This window comes from Panthera pardus, unplaced genomic scaffold, assembly GCF_024362965.1.
Source record: "Panthera pardus isolate Hobbes unplaced genomic scaffold, ASM2436296v1 HiC_scaffold_12, whole genome shotgun sequence".
Classification (NCBI taxonomy): Eukaryota; Metazoa; Chordata; class Mammalia; order Carnivora; family Felidae; genus Panthera; species Panthera pardus.
Genome location: NW_026526677.1, coordinates 97,292,115 through 97,310,828, shown reverse-complemented (window position 1 = coordinate 97,310,828; position 18,714 = coordinate 97,292,115). Strand labels below are relative to the sequence as shown.

General features: G+C 55.8%; 1 protein-coding gene across 3 annotated transcripts in view; it reads left to right on the top strand.

Moving 5' to 3' along the window:
* Positions 1 to 8,852: 8,852 nt before the first annotated feature.
* GRIK4 (glutamate ionotropic receptor kainate type subunit 4) overlaps positions 8,853 to 18,714 on the top strand; it is a 425,772-nt gene continuing 415,910 nt past the window's right edge. For all 3 annotated transcript variants that reach the window (XM_053900360.1, XM_053900361.1, XM_053900359.1), the window contains exon 1: positions 8,853 to 8,970. The gene's annotated coding sequence lies outside the window, so the exon portion shown is untranslated. The remainder of the gene's footprint in view (positions 8,971 to 18,714) is intronic.

Here is an 18,714-nt window from a genome sequence, read left to right as displayed (position 1 = left end):
ACTTTTTTTTTTTTCGTGTTTATTTATTTACTTTGAGAAAGAGAGAGAGTGCGCCGGCTAGAGAGAGAGAGAGAAAGGGAGAGAGGGGGAGAAGCCCAAGCAGGCTCCACACCGTCAGTACAGAGCCTGAAGCAGGGCTCAATCCCACAAACTGTGGGATCATGGCCTGAGCTGAAATCAAGAGCTGAACGCTCAACAGACTGAGCCACCTAAGCGCCCCACATGTGACTCTTGATCTCAGGGTCATGAATTCAAGACCCACGGGCATGGAGCCCGCTCAAAATAAAAATTTTAAAACTGAACAAATAAATTAAAAAAAAAATGTATGTCTTACATCAGGACGGCAGAGCAGCGGAAGGGGAATTTTCTGGTTTAAAATCGGAAGATACAACTTGAAGGCTCATAACTTACTACTAAATGGCTTACTCTCCCATCTTTGAGATGCGGATGACAAGTGAAGAACAACAGATACGATCGATCGTGCCTTGTGAGAGCGTGTTATAAACTGTGAGGTGTTGTGCCAGTTGTTAGTGCCTGCTGTGTCAGAGCAGGTGGGCCAGGTGCCCACGTGATAGAATCGAAAGGTATTTCTCTTGAGAATGCCTGCTGTCTATTTGCATATATATGCAAGAGATTTATTTTGTTTTTAGTGAGTAGGGTGCATGGGCGGCAGTGTTGAGCTGAGGGCTGAAACTGACAGGGGCCAACTCCTAAAGAGATGCCTCTCCATGCCTCTCAGGAGTGAGGGAGCTTCTGGAGGGCAGGGACCGCGTCTACTCATGCGTGTGTCCCCAGCACCTAGGACAGGACCGGGCACGGAGCAGCCAGTGAGAAGAAATTGTTCACTAAAGCCAGCTGAACCCTGAAAACCACGCCCCGCGGTAACTGTTATTTGACAAACTTTCTCCCCTCTGCCCCCACCCACTTCTTCATCCAACCATGTCACGAAGCAGATCTTATCTGTGAACGTGAAAAAAATAAAAATAAAAAAATCTTGTCTCTGCGGGTTGGGAGAGAGGAGACTCTCATTCTATTTTGGTTATTAAATGTCTACCGATCTATGTGTAGGTATTTTGCGCTCAGGGCTGCTTTTGCCTTTTTTTTTTCTTTCCCCAAGTTCATTTCTCTATTTTTCTTACCCCGCCAAGAATCTTTTTTTTTTTTTTTTTTAATTTATTTTTAATGCTTCTTAACAGAATCTGAAGCTGGCTCCAGGCTGTCAGCACAGAGCCCATCGTGGGGCTCAAACTCACGGACCGTGAGATCATGACCTGAGTGGAAGTCAGACGCTTCACTCCTTAACCGATTGAACCGCCCAGGCGCCCCTTAACCTGCCCAATTTTTAAGTCGACCGTCTCACCTCTACTGCCGGCCTAATTAGCGTTCGAAAAGCAGTGCATTCCATCAGACTGGGGTGGGGGGGGGGGGAGCGGAGGAGACCTCGGAGTCGATTTGTATTCCGAGGAACAAGGTGTTATTGTGCAGGCTAAGATTCACCAAAGTGCTTAATGCTTGAAAATGCAGGAAGAAAACCATCCTTCCTGCAGCAGGTGGTACAGCCTGACTCCAAGGCATAAAAGCAGTAGATATATTGAGATACGTGTTCATTTTCCTCCACTCACTGTTTTCCTTCCTGAGTGTGTATGCATGTGTGCGTGTTGTAAGAAGTCATTTAAAAAACAAGCACGACGTTCATCTACTCAGATTGGTCTTATTTTGGAACTGCCGTCCTTTCTTGTAAACAGATTTCCTTTTTTAACAAGGCCATTAGTGCTATTTACCTAATAACGCTTGAGTGTATCAATCATATTAATTTTGTCGATGAAGCATTTAAGTGATTATTGCATTTTCTAATATTAAGTATCTTCACTACATTTAAAGGAAAGTGCCCATGCATCTAAACAGAAAAACCCAAATGCATACGGCGTGTTTTTACTTTTGACAATAGGAGTTACATTTCTCCCAAGATTGAATTTTATTCTATTTATTTATTATTTTTTTTAGCCTTGGGCCAAGGAGACAGACTGAGAATCAAGGAATTTAGAGATGGAGGAAACCTCATTCAACCTCCTAATCCAATGCTGGAATCCCTTCTCTGGCAATCCTGGCAGATGGCCATCCATCTGCTTGTATACTTCCAATGCTGGGGAGCTCATTATCTCCTGAGGCGACTCATAAATTCTTTCTTATTTGAGCTAAAATTGGCCTGTAATTTCTATCCGTTTGTCCTGGTTATGGAGCAAATAGGAAAGGTCTTAAGTGTCACATCTTCCTTTAGTCTTTTTTCAATTAAGGTAACTGGATTCTTCTAAATTAAGACTCTTGCCTGGAATCTGGAAGAACAATAGTGGAAACAGCTGAGGGTTAAGCCATCGCAGAACACAATACTTGTCACAACTGCGGCTGGCTGGTAAGCACCCTCTCTAGGGGCGCCTGGGTGGCTCAGTAGGTTAAGTGTCTGACTTCGGCTCAGGCCATGACCTCACAGTCTGTGAGTTCGAGCCCCGTGTTGGGATCTGCACTGACGGCTCAGAGCCTGGAGCCTGCTTCTGATTCTGTGTCTCCCTCTCTCTCTGCCCCTCCCCAGCTCTGTCTCTCTGTCTCAGAAATAAACATAAAAGAAAAAAGCGCCTCTTCTATATTCAAACTTGGGCATAGCCCACTATGTAGTACAGTTCTTGGATGTAACTCATCCCTCATTTAGCTAGGAGTCGTAAGAAATCTGTCCTGGGTGAAGAGAAATCCTACTATCTCATTCTTTTTACTATTCTGAATTCCTTCAGAGGGCACAGGCTCCTAAAACTCACTGAGCGAAAATGTAAAGGTTTTCCTTTACAAGGGAAAATCAAGGGCACCGGAACATAAATTTTTGAAAGTAGGAACCATGTCCAGTTTTTCTTTCTGTCCCCCTTAGTGCCCGATATCATTCCTGGCAGATAGAAGCTGCTTGCTGATTTACTGGTTTGTTGAGCTCAAAAAGAGAACTGGCCAACCTTATGTTGAAATATACACGTATTTGGGAATGCACATTCACATGCATCTATCTATCTATCATGTATCTTCCTACCTATCTGTAGAGAGACACATATATACACATACACATTTTTTTTTTTTTTACCTTTATACTATCCTGGGGTCATCTCATAATAGTTCATAGGAAGACTTAATGCCACAGTACAGACAAAACCGTTCTCTGGGTCAACTGCAGACCCTAAACACCTGGGGTAATGTGACATGTGGCATCTTATTCATTTATTTACTTATCTTGGCATCTTGGTATCCTGAGGTGGCTGGCTTGGGAAGGTAGACCCTCTCCTGTGTGCCCTCCCTTGCTAACGTGCTTGTGCTTTGCCCCCAGGTAGAATGTGCCCCCCTAGGCACCCCTATTCCTCATCTTCCCACCTCTCCCTCCTGCTCAACTGGATTGCCTTTTGTTATTCAAGTTACTCTTGTTATTGGAGATTGAGAAGGACAACAGTGGAAGGGGGAGAGAAAGCATAACTTCTTTTTTCCTATAATTTTAAAATTTTTATGTATTTATTGAGAGAGAGGCAGAGGAAGAGAGATTTTTTTCTTTTTAATATTTATTTTTTATTTTGGAGCGAGCCAGTGTGAGTGGGGGAGGGGCAGTGAGAGAGGGGGACCGAGGATCCCAGCGGGCTATGTGCTGACAGCAGCGAGCCTGATGCGATGGGAGGGGCTGGGGAGGGTGGGGAGGGGGTGAGCGCGGGGGGTGGGGGGGGTGGGGGGCTCAAACTCACCAACCGTGAGATCGTGACCTGAGTCAGACACACAGCCGCCTGAGCCACCCAGGAGCCCCAAAAGTACAGCTTCTTTAGTCTTTGCCTAGTCTTCACCCAATTTCACTTAGGTGGGCTTACCCCTTCCTTCCTCACAGTGATCTTTGTCCGATGTCCTTCACGCAGCTCCCTCCTGGAGCCAGAAGCCCTGAGTTTTAACTCAGCTTTGCTAGACAGAAACCACTTCACTGAATGGTTTCTACTGATACCGTGGTATAATGGAACCTGCCTATACTGAGCGTGGGAGCAAATGAGGAAGGGTGGGTATGGAAGTGTAAAGCCCACCGCAAGTAAAATGCATTTTATCCTACGACCTTGGTACAGGTTACCAGCCTTCATGGTGCAGGTGAACGCCACTGCCCCTTTCCCACGCAGGATGCAGGTGCAGTCGAGCGGCGGGCCTCCCGCTGCAGTATAGGTCTGTAGAGGCTCCAGGCAGAGCATTCTGGGTGCCCACCCAAGCCCGAGTGTGCTGAGGAACCTCGGTCCCAACGCTGGAATTGCCATAAGCCGCATGCCCCTGCCACCACCCCCACCCAGTCTGCCAGCCTAGACTGCGACCCTGCACCTGAGTTAACTGTATGGGAAATATCATACAGAAAACGACCTGGTCTCAGAATTGGGCCATAAGCACTAGAAGGAGATGTACTACCTCTACGAACCCCAAGAGGCCAAGCCCTGGATTCACCTCGTTTTTCTATTTCGTCTCCAGTGCCTGGCACGTAATAGGCACCGAAGATTTCCTGAAGAAGAACTGACTGCCATGGCAGCTGATCTCCTCTGCAGAGCAGTAAATGGAAACCGAGACACAGGGTGGGAACGACTCCGGTTCTTACATTAGGATAAGGAGCAGGACCACAGAAGGAGAGGCAGGTTGTATTCTGAGCGAGGAGGATCCAAGTTTTCGCTGCAATTTCAGTGTGAGCGGTATTCTGTATGTCTAGACTAAGCGAATGGAGATAAGAGAGGTTGGGGGAAGGGAGCTGCAGGATAACATAGTTGTCGAGCGGAGGTGGGGCTTCTTCCCCGTTCGACAGAGTCTTCTTCCGAGCAGGCTTGGGGGCTATGTACGTCGAAACCCACATGCACACAACCCTTGGCCATAATGTCATTATGCAAAACCAACACTCAGCGCATCCTTTTAAGGCATGAGTAAAAACTCGAAGTAAAATCAAAGAACAATTCTCTCTCTAATTTCAATTCTGCTTCTAAAGTGGTTCTGTTAGACATTATCCCTCAGGAATGAACCATTTATCCCCCACACAGGTGACGAGAAGGACACAGAATTATTTTCATGTAATCTGGAGTCTGAGCGTAGTATGCTAGCGGGGGTTGCTGCATTTTTAACACCACGTGGCGATAAGGATATTCCGTCAGGCTCTTGCTGGCTTCACCCTCAAGCCCCTCAAGTCGAACCCCACCTTCAGCTTACGTTCATAAAGGCTTCAAGCTTAGCAGGGACCCGTGGTTCCATACCGCCGGTCAGGTAATCCCATCTGGCTCATTTAGACCAGCGACAGAAGCAAATTTGATTTTCCAGAATGGCAGTCCTCCCTAGCCCTTACTTCATGTTGCTTCATTCATTCAACACAGTTACCAAGCACCTACTATCCCAGGCATTATGCTGTTCATATGGATTTTTTAAGTTCATACTCTCATTAGGAACTTGTGATCAACCTTCAAAGGGATCTTTGGAAAAGAGACGGTAGGCAAATTTAAGAACAGCTATTCTGCTTTGTGGATATACCTGAGGCTAATACAAAGAAGGGAGAAGCTAAAAATAAATCCAAGAGAACAAGTCTGTAGTCTTTTAGTGAACACAGACATGAAACAAGTAAGCAACCGTAAGCTCTAATAAGTGCAAGAGAATTCTAGAGAGGGGAGTAATTAATTCTGCTGGGAAGAGACCAGACAGCAGGGTAGGAGAAACTTCTTGTAGGAGGAGAGTCCTAAACTGGGTTTTGTGTGTATGTGTGTGTGCATGGGGGTGGGGGTGTCTCCAGGCAGAAACCAATGTGTTAAAGCAGAGAGACATAGAACAGGAGAACCAGAGAACTAACTGCGGGCAGCTTGGCTTTGATGGGGTATGAGACGGGCAGTGGTGGACGATGGGCAAGGCCGGAGAAGTCAGCAGGGAGCACATATGCTGAGGCGTGTTGGACTCAGTTTTACTCTATAGGTCATAGGGGGTCGTGGAAGGGTTTTGAGCTGGGGGCTCATTTTAGGTCCATCCCTCGGGCAGCCATTTGTGGGGCGTTAGGAAGCCAGTCTAAAGGCGGGGGCATCAGTTCGAGACTGCACTGGTTTCTGAGAGACAGTGGCACACTGATGGCATGTCCCATGAAGTCAAGCGTGCACAAGTCACTTGGTCACTGTGGTCCTCAGTTGGCCCTACCGATGCAGTGGGCTCGTTACGCACTAGTGATAAACCTCCAAAGGCACCTTTGGAAAAGACAGGGTAGGTAAATTTCAGATCGAGTGTTTTTCGTGGATATACCTGAGGCACTTTCAAAGAAGGAAGAAGCTATAAATAAATCCAGGAGCACAGACTCCTTCCTCAGATCCACTAGACTTCCCCATGACGCCCAGGCTGTGAGGGATGCTTTACTCTGCTTTTTCATTCAAGACATCAGGAGCACCCGGGTGGCTCAGTCGGTTAAGCGTCCGACTCTTGATTTTGGCTCAGGTCATGATCTCACAGTTTGTGAGCTCGAGCCCCGCGTCCAGCTCTGCACTGACGGTGCACAGCCTGCTTGGGATTGTCTCTAAGTAAATAAATAAACTAAAAAAAAAAAAGAGAGAGAGAGAGAGACAGAGGAGAGCATCCTTGAAGGTAGCTGAGCTGGACCAGACTCATTCCCCTTTGACATAGCCCCCTGTGGAATCTCCAAAATGGTCTGGGCTAACCTCCCCACCCCATCCCCACCCCCCAGCGGAGCTTGGGAACTTAGCTTGTCTGGAATCAAATTCTGATGGGCAAGTGGCACTGAGGTCGAGGAGTAAAGGAAGTAGAGAGCAAGCTGTGAGCACTCAGCAGCCAGAAGTAGAAAGAAGGCACAGCCGGGGCGGGGCTGGCGCCAGCGTGGGGCTGACCGCGGCTCTCAACCATCCGACTTGGAAAGGGGCAGAGGCCTGAAGGGAAAGAAAGTCAGAATCACCCCCGCAGGGAGGGGAGCGACTGGGGTCCTCAGTAGGTCACTGCCCAGGCCACCTCAGACCTGTTAGCAATCTCTCTGACCTTGTCGAAAGCTCCTTCCCGCCTCCTTGGTTAATAGGCTGGAGCTCACCAGGCAAAAGAACAAGATGAAGCATTGCACTTCGTGTTTTTCCTCCCCCACCCGACAGCTTCTATCCTCTTGCTGACCTTGCACCCTTCCGGTTTAGGGCCCTGGATCCACGCTTGGCATTTCGGAGTTTGAAGTCACTTTAGAGATTATTTAGTCTGCTTCTCTCCGGTTTAGAGATGTGGAAACGGAAGCCGAGGGACGTGACGTCCCTTGCCCAAGAAGGATCCCAGGGATGCCCCTGTAATGTACTTGCTGCTTAGCCCAGGGCCGTCCTTCTGCCCATTTCGCCAAATGAGGCGCCAGCCCCGGGGACTAAGGCTGGAATTAGAACTGGGTTCTGTGTAGCCTGTTCGCCCCCGGCGTGGCCGGTTTGCGGGCTTCCTCCCCTGCGAAGTGGGGTTAGTGTCACCTTGCAAAGTTGAGGCCAAGGTTATCGAAAACGACACTGTTAAGTGCGGCAGTCACGGCACACAGTAGGTGCTAAATAATGTCTTCCCCGAAGAGCATGCACCGCGCCAGCGTGTGGGGTGGGGGATGGGAAGCCAAGTCGGGAGCCACATTCCGGCCTGCGGCCTGGGTGGTAGGGGAGTGGGAAGAGCAGGACGGCTGGCCTTCCCTGGGGAATGCACTGACCACGAGAGTATCCCGTCCTCCGAGAGTAAGCCCAACCGGTGGGGCTGGGGACAAGCGGCCCCCGGAGGGTCTGGTTAGGCTGTGGGTGTGCGGATAGTGGGTGTGGGGGCCCGGGCCGCCGAAGACGGGAGGGCTCTGCGATCAGTTCGCTCGTCTCCTCCCCAAGGCCGACGTGCGGGGTGGAAAAGAGGAATAACGTTTGAGGAGGTCACGTGGCCTCGGGCCTCCTTCCTCGGGATCGGGGCCCGGGTCCCCAGCCTCCTCCTGAGGGCAGCCGCGCCGTAGTAAAACGCGCACCGCCCGCGTGTCAGACAGTTGGGTTGCCCTCCCGGTCCCCGCCCCTCGCTCCCTTGCTCACTTGGGGCCCCGCGCTCCGGGCTGGACCGTGCGCCTCTCCCAGCCTCGGGGTCCTCATCCGTAACCCGAGGAGACGGCTCCTCCCCAGACGCTTGTACTCAGAAAGCAGCGCCCGGGACCTCCTAGACGCACGCTGTGCCTGTCTCTCCAGCCCCCTGGTTACCATTCGCTCTTCCGCCTCCGCCAGCGAAACCTCCCGCTCTCCATCTTCGCCGCCGCGGGGCCGCAGTCTCCGGCCCCCGGGCACGCTCGTCCCCCGTGCGCTTCCCACGCGCCCCACCAGGGGGCGCCCTTCGCCCGCCGAAGCCGGCCGGGCCCTAACTCCGGGGGCCGGAGCGGGCTGCCCCCCTCGCGCCGGGCGGTGCAGGGCGCGGGCCGCGCCGGGGTCCCGCCCTCGAGGTCGCTACACCGCAGCGCCCGCTCTCCCGTCCCGCGGCCGCCCGGCCGCGCGCGCCCCTCGCGCCCGAGCCCCGCGCCTCCCGCTCGGCCTCGGTCCCCCCCCCCCCCCCCCCCCCGGGGCGGCGGCAAGTTTGCCCGCGGCCGCCCGCTCCTCCTGCGCCTCGGCTTCGGGGCGCGCCGGGCGAGGCTCGGAGCGGGCGCCCGGGGCTTGCGGGCCGCCCGGCCGCCGGGCCCCGAAGGGGCGCCCCCCCGGCCGGCGTGCGCGGGCCGCCGCAGTTCCGGCGCTGGCCGCCGGGCGGCGCCCCGCGCCTCGGCCGCGCTCCTCCCGCGCTGCCCGCTCCCCGCTCGCTCGCTCGCGGCCGGACACAGACTGCCTTCAGCTGCCGGCGGATCGCGCTGGGGCCGCCGCGGCTGCTGCGGAAGCAGGGAAAACCGGAAAACAACAGCCCGGCGGCCCGGCCCCAGCTCAACCCCCGGAGTGCGGAGCCGCCCAGGTAAGGGCAGGGCCCTCCGCGGCGTCCCCCCAGCCTGCCCCTTACGCTGCCCCCCGCGTCCCGGCCGCGCGGGCCCCGCGCGCGCCCCCTCCCGCGCCCGTCCCCCCTACTTCTGACGTCTCCGCCTCTTCGTCCCCCCGGGGCCGCTGCCCCGCACCCTTCCCTGCCCCCCGCCCCCACCGTCTCCCCGGCGCCCTGCCTCCCCTCTCCCGCCTTCAGCCCGCCGGTCCCCTGCGCTCGGATCCCTGCGTCTCCCGGGCTCTGGACCCCCCATCGCTCCGCTCCGTAGTTCCTCCAGTCTCCATCCCCGTTTCCCTCCCTCCGCAGCCCTCCTCCGGGCTCGCGGTGCTCCCGCTCTGGTCCTCCCCTTCCCCTGTGCAACTCCCAGCCCAGCGTCTGCCCCCCTGCAGGGCTGCCGGCCCCTGCCCGCCACCGGCGCGCTCCCCCAGCCCTCGTCACCCCCGCTTCCCGCCCGACCCCGGCTTCACTGCCCCATCCCAGCGCAGCCCCGGAGCCCACGGGGCCCCCCTCCCCCTTTCCTCGCTGCCATCTGCCTCCGCTGCCCCCTGCCCCTGCGCTGGACTCCGGCCACCACCACACCCCCCACCCGACACGCCGGCTCGCTTCGGGGGACCGGCGTCCTATCAGGAATGACCCTCTTTTCCCTGGACTAATGAGGCTCCCACCCATCTCACCCTAGTTCACCCGAGTGGGAAGTGAGGGAGAAACTCTGGAGACCTGCATTTGGGCGTGTGATGGGGGAGGGGGCTGGAGGAGGAGGGGGGGGGGAGGGGAGCTGATTGAGATTCTCTCCAGTGAGGACTGGCAGAGCGGTGAGCTGCTCAGACCTGGCCAGGGTGGAGGGCCGGCTTGCGACAGCTGGGACAGGGGTTTCAAGGCACTGAGAGCACCTGTGTCTCTTTCCCTGGCTCCCTTGAGCTGAAGAAAGTGAGAGAGGAGGAGCTGGAGCCCGGGGAGAGTTGGCCAGCCGGCCGGGGAGGGGGAGGCCGCGGTGGGGGGCTGGGCCAGGGCCCTGGGGCCTGCCTGCCTGGCAGTGGTGGGGCACTGCGGCCGGAGCTTCTCCCCCGCTGGACCTTTGGCTGCACGGCTCTTGGCACCTCTACTTCATGCTGCCATCTTCCTCCTGGTGCTGTTGTCTGGTGATGCCACGAGGTGCCACCTCCCTGCCTCCCTCCAGTGGCTCTCCTGGGCATGTCTCCCAAGGGCCTGGGTTGTCTGGAAAGAGGAGGGGAGCTCTGGGCACGGCTGGGGCCCTTCGAGACCAGACCGAGTGGTCCCGGGACTGGCCAGGAGTACGGAGTCCTGCCAGGAACAAAGAGAAGTACCTTCCCTTAAGCTCCCTATGGTCACCTGGGTGACGGGGACACTTCCCAGAGCATCTGCAAACAGCAGGCTGTCCCCTGGGATAGAGGCGGTCTGGGCCGGCAGTGGGCAGCTGAGAGAGCAGTGTGGTCCCACTTTGCTCCCTGAGTGTCTGTGCTCGTGTGATCGGGGCGAGGGGTCTGGAGAGGTCAGCCGTGTTCCGCTCCCACCTGGGACGGAAGCCCCAGGAACTCCACCGGGCATCATCAGGCTGGTTGTATTTGCTGAAGCTGCAGCCCATGTCTCATCATTAATCAGGTTTATTATTTTCCACACTGGCTGGATGTGTTCCTCAAGGTCGCGACCCTTTGGAGAGTTAATCTAATATGCACACATTACAGTGTCTGGGTTTGTTTAATTTTCCGTATTTTGTTCATTTCTTTCGGAACGAACCTTCCGTGGGGAGCCATGGCCCGGGCTTGCCCACCAGCTTCCTGCCTGCGTGGCCAGCCCCGTCCCGCAGTCCTCCTGTGGGCCTGCCACCGGAGACCAGAGGCCAGGCTGGTCCCCGGAGCTCTTGGCAGTGCTGGGTGGGGAAGAGGTGGGGTGCAGCGGAGGGGTCCTGGGGAGGACATTCTGGTTTCTCTTTGTTTTCCCCCTCCCCAACCCACCCCCCCCACCCAGGCGTCTTGATCATTGGCTGACATTTTCTCCAGCACCAAAAGTTCTTCGTAGACACTGGGTCTGCATCTTGCTCTGGCTTTCCAGTCTGCTTTTCCCCGGGGATGGAGAGGGAGGGAACTTTGGTGGAGTGGGAGAAAAGTGGGGACCCTGGAGAAGAGGTCCCAGCCGCTGGGCCGCAGGGGCTCCTGGAAAGAGATGGAAGGAAGGGAGAAGGGCAGGAAGACCTGTCCTGGGTGAGGGAGGGTAAAGCTTGCTGGAAAGCGAGAGGAGCAGCAAGTAGGAAGTGGCGGTTGTGTGGCTGGGGTGGGGGGGCAGTGGCAGTGAGCGTGTGGGAAGAAAGCACCTTCTGTTACTTCTGCGTAGTACGAATCCCTTATGCGTGGAGCGAGTGCCACGGGTTTCCAAATGCTTCATCTGATCTCTACTAGGGCCCTACAAGCATTTCATCGGTACTGTCACCCTCAAGGAGGTATCGTCGAGCCCCCAGAAACCGAGGCTCGGAGAGGTCAGATGACCTGTCCGACGCCCCGCAGCCACTCCCGAGGCCGCCGGACTCCCGGCCCGGTGCTCTCGTGCCGCAACTTGTCTCCGCTCTTCGGCCCTCTCTCCCCCCATCCCATGCTTCGGTTCATCTTTACGTTCCCCGGTGTCTGCGCAACATTCTCTCCTCCCCGTGGGGTGGGCCGGTCGTTCGTCCCCACTTCCGCCCCAGGTCTCGGATCTGGCTGATTCTTGGTTCTGCACCCTCAGCCCCTCGCCTGGCTGCTCCAGCACCCCGGATGTCCGGCCGTCCCCACCCCAGGCAAGCTCTTCCTCTTGACGGCCTCCTGCAGAGAGTTCCTGCTCCTCCCAGGCACTGGTCTGGACACCTCGGACCCCTCGGTTCTGTGTCCTTCTGCCTCCCCCACTCCACTCCTCTGCGCCTTACCCTCTTGGCCCTCGGTTCTAGACAGCGGTGCCCAGCCTGACCTTTCCTTGCCCACTGCCACTGTCCCGCTTGGGGCTAGCAGCTCACCCCCGGGTTATGCCAACACAGCCTCCTCCCTGGGCAGCCTACAGGCTCCGCTTCCCAGCACCTGCTGCCACACCCCCTTTCCTACGAAAGGTGGTGCTTGCAACATGTGAGCACGTCTCGGGAGTCTCAGTGCCCCGCCCCACCCCCCAGGGTTCCTGGTGTCACTGTCTGAGTGCCCTTGAACAAATTGCTTAACCTCTCTGAGCCTCACTGGCCTCACCCATATAATGCTGAGAGCACCTGCAGCTGGGCTCCTCTTACGCTGCCAGCTCCTGCCTGCTCCTGCTGCTTATCCGTCTCTGTTTGTCGCCCACCCAGAAGGCAAGTCCCTTGAGGAGCCAGGCCTTGGCCTCGTGCCTTTTCGGTCCCCGATTCCTCACCGAGCGTGCGCGGTCATTCAACACCCACAGATTGGCCCCTTGCTTAGAGTGGGAACGTAAGAAATAGTTGTTGGTTGGTTGGAACGTTCAGTTACAGAAAGCAGGGTATGCCTTACGTTTCACACGTCCACCATGAGAAAACAATTTATGCCACAGTACCGGGCAAGGTGACTCGTGGGAAGGATGGAGGGCATCGGTTTGAACGCTGTACTGACCGCACGCTCTGCTCATTTCACGGAGTCGCCCCAGCTACCTGGTGAGTTACACGTGAGCACCTCCAGTTCTCCAGATGGGGGGGGGGCGCCCATCGGAGCCACGTCATAGTTTAGGGAGCGCTCCAGAACCCCACCACTCCCTTCCCCTCTCCCTGGGCCTCAAACTGGGAGGGAGCGGCTCTCCGCGAAAAGATTCGACACAGGGTTTCTTCGGACAGCTCAACGCTTCCGCCATTTACACACCTCGGCGAGGCAGGGCCCAGCGAAGCAGGTCTGGGGTTTGGGTGGGGAGCACAGGAGGACACACATGAGGGCTGTGTGGCCGTGCTCGGGCCACCGTGGTAGCTGGCGGCCACATGGGGCTGGAGCTCGGTGAGGAGGAGGAAGGACGCGGTGGGCAAGGCGGGCTGCCCAGGCAGAGTGGGGGCCGGGGACGTCCTGAGGGCCGGGGAAGAAGGGGCCTGGCTGGGCAGGGGCAGGGCAGAACTGACTCAGAGGTAACCAGCCTTGAGAGCCGGAAGGAAAAGGTTCAGGTTGGTGCATCGGGTTCGCGGAGGAACCCTGGGCGGAGGAGTGAGGGCCCCATCAGGGGTCTGAGGGCTCCGGGGGGGGGAGATGGCGGGAGAAGGGTGCATCTGAGTGGCGTTTCCAAACTACAGCAGAACGCACGGACAGATTGGGAACAGCAGATGAGGGAGGGGCAAGTGTCGCCGAGAACTTTGAGATTTACAGCCCCGGAGGATGGTGATGCCGCATCAGAAATAGGGAAGCCAGAAGGGGAAGCCGGCCTGAGGGAGAGCTGACGAGTGTGTGTGTTCCCAGACATGCTGTGAAGCAGGCGGCGGGAGCATTTGGGGATGGAGCCTGGGTGGCCTGGGGACTCTGAGCAGCCCTGAGCGAGGTGGGCGCCTCCGACCTGGCACCAGGCTGCTGTGCGGGAAGTGACTCCTGTGTGTGTCACCCCCGGGGGGGCCCGAGCCCAGCTTCGCTGTGAGCATCGCTCACAGGAGTGTGTCCTCAGTGCCTGGCGCTGGGCAGGTGCTACATGAGTATTTGTCTTATTAAGTGGCCCCAAGTCCTGTTTCACAAGTATTGGTTCCAGAGAGAAATTCCTGGTGGAACGCGGTGGGTGAGGAGAGGGGAGGAGGGCCGTGTGGGCCTTGGGCTTCCAGGAGTGGGGTGTGCCGGGGCTCCCCCGGCTGCCTCAGTTTACTCTGTGATCTCGGGCACATAACACACCTGACGTCACGGAGCGCCTGACTCATGATGATCATCCTCTGCTGGCTCTCTGGAGGGGGGAGGTGGAGGGGGCACGACTCCCAGGATGGAGGTGGGGGGGGGCACAGCCGGTGGTCTGGGAGAGCGGCTGCGGAGTGAACACAAGTTGAGAATGGGCGTTTAAGGGCCAGAGTTAAAGAGGAGGATTTAATAGAATGAGAAATCAATAGCCCAGAGGAGGCTAAGATGCAAAAGTGAGAGGCTGCCTACAAGGGACACTTAATGAAAAAGAAAGATTTTAAGAAGCCGTGGAGGATGGCAGCACCCATCGGGGCGGCCGGGGTAGTTGCCGTTCTCCAGCCCGGAGGCTCCTGAGCAGGGAGACGGGGTCTCGGGAGTGGATAGTGCTGCCCTCACCTTTTTGGGGCAGCTCTCTGCTGCTCTTGGTCTTTCCGAGACACCCTTTTCCCTGCGCCAGAGGCTGTGTGGTACAGCGGTCGGCCACGCCTGGCCCCGATGGCACGGGATTCAAATCCGGGCCTTTCCAGCTGCAGCAGCGCGCCGTTGGGCGGGAGCGAAGGAGCCTAGGAGCATCTCAGCAGGTGCCCCCGAAGGCCAGCGAATGGTTGCGGTCGTGGCTGTTACAAGTATGGTTACGTTTCCATCTTTAAGAGTTTCTCATAGCCCGGCTCGGCTCATGAGCCGCCACGGAATCACGTCCCTGGCGAGGCTGGTGACGGGATGGGAGATGGGGCATGGCCCTTTGGGACTTGTTTTTGGTGAAGTCACTTGGTCCAAGTTATAAGGTGGGTAGTGACGGAGCTGGGGTGTCAGCCCAGGGCTCCAGGCTCCCCGGCCTGCGTCCTTTCCGGGGGGCTCTGTGGCCCTCCGCACAGGAGCGAGAGGGGAGGCAGTGAGCGACATCAGTAAACCATTTGGTCCCATCTTGGCATCCAAACCCAATTGGATTGGCACCAACCAGGGGAATGATCTTAATTCTCGAAGGCTCTTAGATTGTGAACTCCTTGGGGGCAGAGATATGGCCTGTGTTTTTGTCTCTAGCAGAAGGTTCAAGTAGTAGGGACAAAGTGTAATAATAATAACAGCTAGTGCTTTTCAAATGCCTAGTATATATCAAGCACAATACAAAGCTCTTTCCATATCTTAGTTCATCCTCTTAAGAACTTTAACCTTGAAGATACTCTTTATGGTTCTATTATTATTTTAGGTACTATTTAGGGTACTGTTGTACCCATTTTATAGGTGAGGAGGCTGAGAGTCAGTGTAGATGATTAATTAGCCCAAAGTCCCCTAGCTAGTAAGTAGCAGAGTTGGAATTTGTACCCAGACGGTGTGATTTAAAAAAAAAAAAAACAAAACAAAACAAAAAGTGTTTTTTGTTTTTTGTTTTTTTCATTAAGTAAACTTTACCCCCAACATGGGGCTCCACCTCACGACCCTGAGATCGACAGTTGCATGTTTTACCAAAGGAGCCAGCCAGGCACCCCTCAGGTGGTCTGATTTCAAACTAGGTGTCAGAAATTTCTTTGTGCCTGTGTGGGTGCACGCACGTGTATGTGACACATGTACTGGGTTTCCCCTCACCTCCTGGAGTCCCCCTGTGGCTGCTTCACTGTCTTGTCCCCCATCTTGTAGGCAAGGAGGCCAGCTTGGAGGGGCATAAATCTTCCCTACACTCTGGTGCTTTGCTTGTCTTTCCTTGGCCTGATTTCTTTGACCCCCAAGCGAGAGGTCACTGGCAATGTGGGGGAATCGGTTAAAGACCACCCTCATCAGAGCTCCTGAGTGGGCCCTGAATCCTGTGTCAGTCTTTTCCATCCGGGCCAGGAGGGCCTGGGGTGGAAGCCAGACCAGGGCAGCGCCATGAACCATTGACGGGACTCTCTCGTCGAGATGAGAAGTTTGAGTGTTGATGGAGCTCAGGTGACCCTTGGCTCCTCGAGGTCACAGCCGCCCCACCCTGCCCACACCAACCAGCATCAGTTTACCAACCATCCCCTTTAGGGCCCTGGGGCCCAGCTGGCTGGCGTGGCTACCTGCATCATCAGGAGGGAGGTCTCGCTGGGGTCTTGGACTCTCAGAGACGTGACGGGGTGTCTCTGGAAGAAATCTGATGGAGCACCGCTGTCACACTCGAGCTTGGTGATCTTTCCAGCATCTCCCCTAGCCTAGTTTAGTTCGTCAGATCATGATAGAAGAACGTCCCCGGCAAGATGGAGACAGGGTAGGAATTTGGGCATCTCTTTCTGGAGGCAGCTACCTCTCTCAGAGGCGGAGAAGACTAGAGGGAGGGCCAGAAGACCCCTGGGGAGTCATTTCCTGGGGGTGGTTGTGGAGCTTCTCCCCAGCTGCTCTCTGCTCCTGGGCTCCCGTCAGACAATCAGCCCTTATGCGGAAGCTGCCAGTGCAGCTTCCTGGTGGGGATCCCATAGTCAAAGGCTTCCAGTGTTCTTCTTGGTGATTTCTGCCCCTGCCCCAAGGATCTCTCTCAGAGGTAGATGGGGCACCTAGGGAGTATCGTCCCAGACTCTCCGAATTTCAGTAACTAGCTGAAAACCAGTGTCAATTTGGTGGAGAGGTTGGGTCAGATTCCAGGACTCCCGTCCCCCGCTCAGGGCTCTGTCTGCACACCCAGTGCCTTCTGAAGGTCGCCCGCGCTCCGGGCAAATAGTGGAGGCAGCGGTCCTTGGGCGCACCTGCTCTGCCCAAGGTTGAGACTATTGCACAGAATCAAGCAGCATTGGTCCAGAAATGCCTATTTTCCTGCTCGGAAAACTGAAACCCAGGGTAATGAAAAATAGAGCCTTGTTCCTGGAAGGAACCTGATCATTTGTTCAGCATCCTACCTGATGCTGTCCTCTCATCTGCAGACAGGACGTCCGCTGGCTAGTTATCCAGCCTCGGCTGCCTCCTTTTCCTCCTGTTCCTCCCCGTCTTCCGAACGCTGACATTACTGAGCACTTATTATGTTCTAGATGCTTTATGTATGCTAAGTTGACCTACCAACAACCAACCCTGTGAGTAAACTGAGGCCCAGAGAGATCCTATAGCTTGCTCAAGGTGATGTACTAGTGAGTGGTATAAATTTGGCCGTCGGGGCCATGCGCTTGACCACTTGTGCGGCAGCTGGAAACGAGGGGTCATGTGAGAACACCCAGCATGCAGTCTGGCATACAGAAGGCGCTCAGGAAATGCTAGCGATTTTCTTCAAAAAATACCAGAAGGTTTTACCTGATACTGAGCCAAGTCTACTTCCCATGGGTCCTTGTTCTGCACCCCTCCTGGGAACCCCAGAAGGTACTTCTACCCTTCTTCCTGTTCCAGTCCTCGGGCTGTGAAGATACCTCACGAGCAAGCGGCAAAGCCAGCATTCAGTCTCTTCCTCACTGGGTTGCTTTCCAAGACTCTTTTCCCCACACGGAGTCCCCTGCCTGGGAAGATCAGATGGCTTGGTGGAGCTCAGAGAGATGGCTAAGGCCAGGACGCATGGGCGGGTAGGTGCCTGACCTTTGGCCACAGGGCTCTGTGGGTAGTGGCCACACATCCATTCCCAGTGATCGTCTCCTGAGCGCCTCTGGTGTGCCAGGCACGGCCACAGAGTGGCACTGGGGCGTGCCCCAGGACCGGGCCCTTATATGACACGTGCGCAGACCCCTTCTGAATCTGTCCGGTGCTATACTGGGCCTCGTGTCCTGGGGGCAGGTGGCTGAGGACCGAGGTGGCCCCCTGCTCCTTTGAGCTCCTACGAGGCTAGGGGATGCTGCAGATACCCCGCCCCCTCCCCGAAAGGGCCAAAAAGTTCAGATGACCCAAATCTAGTAGTACAGAGTGGGCAGCTAGGTGGAGAAAGCTCACCAGTTTGAGCTGAAATAGCACCGTCCCATTCTCCTTTGAAAAGTGAGAGTCCTGCCGGAGTCCAAAGTAAATAGGCTGGAACATGCGATCTGCCAGGTGGGGTGCAGATTGGAAGTAACAAGGCCACCGGGCTGTGTGGATAGTGGAGAGTCGGCTGAGAAAGCGCATTTCCATCAGCGCGAGGCTGGCCAGGCAGGCGGCTGGCCGGCCGTCCCTCTGACCCTCTGCTCCTCTTTGGAGAGGGGGTTAGCCGAGGGGGATACTTGACTGGGGGCCTCGGGAGCTGGGACGGAGCCGCCCTTTGTCCCATGTTCCTAAGCCGATAACCGCTGCTGATCTTGTTGTGTCTTGTTGTGTCCATTGTCCCGTGTCATGACTGGAGCCCCGGCTGGGCACTGTAGGGGTTATTAGCTCCATCTGACCCAGGAGAGAAGGGGTGCTCCAGGAGCCGGAGTTACTTGCTTGCCTTGGGTCATGCAGCTGAACCACAGCACTGCCCTTTTTCCGCATCCATGGCTTCTCCACGGTGGCCTGTGCTTCTCCAAGGAGCCAGTAGGTGTCTCTGTTCAGCCCTCCAGCCTCCGCTGAGGAGGGACTTCCATTGGAGCAGCTCTCTTGGGGGAGGGTCAGGCCACACTCTGATGCCTCCAGGAGGTCAGCAGGGGTCATGGTCTGTCTGCCCTATGAGACGCAAGCTCCACTGGCCCAGGGCCTGGGTCTGTTTCTCAGCATTGCCTCCCCAATAACTAGGACAGTCCCACCATATAGTAGGTGCTCAATAAATATTTGCAGAATGGTCGGCTGCTTTTGTGAGCCCCTTGTCTGCAGAGGCCGTGGATGTGGCATCCCTAAGCTAGGGATGAGCGTTAGTTCTGGAAAGCTTGGATGGGCTGCTTCAACTCAGACTTGTTCAGTTGTGAGGATCTCAAAATACATTTTCTCCTTGCATTGCGGGGTTAGCGTGACCCATAACGAACAGAACCAGTACAAACAGCAACTGTGCATGGCGGGGGGGTGGGGGGTTGCCGGGATG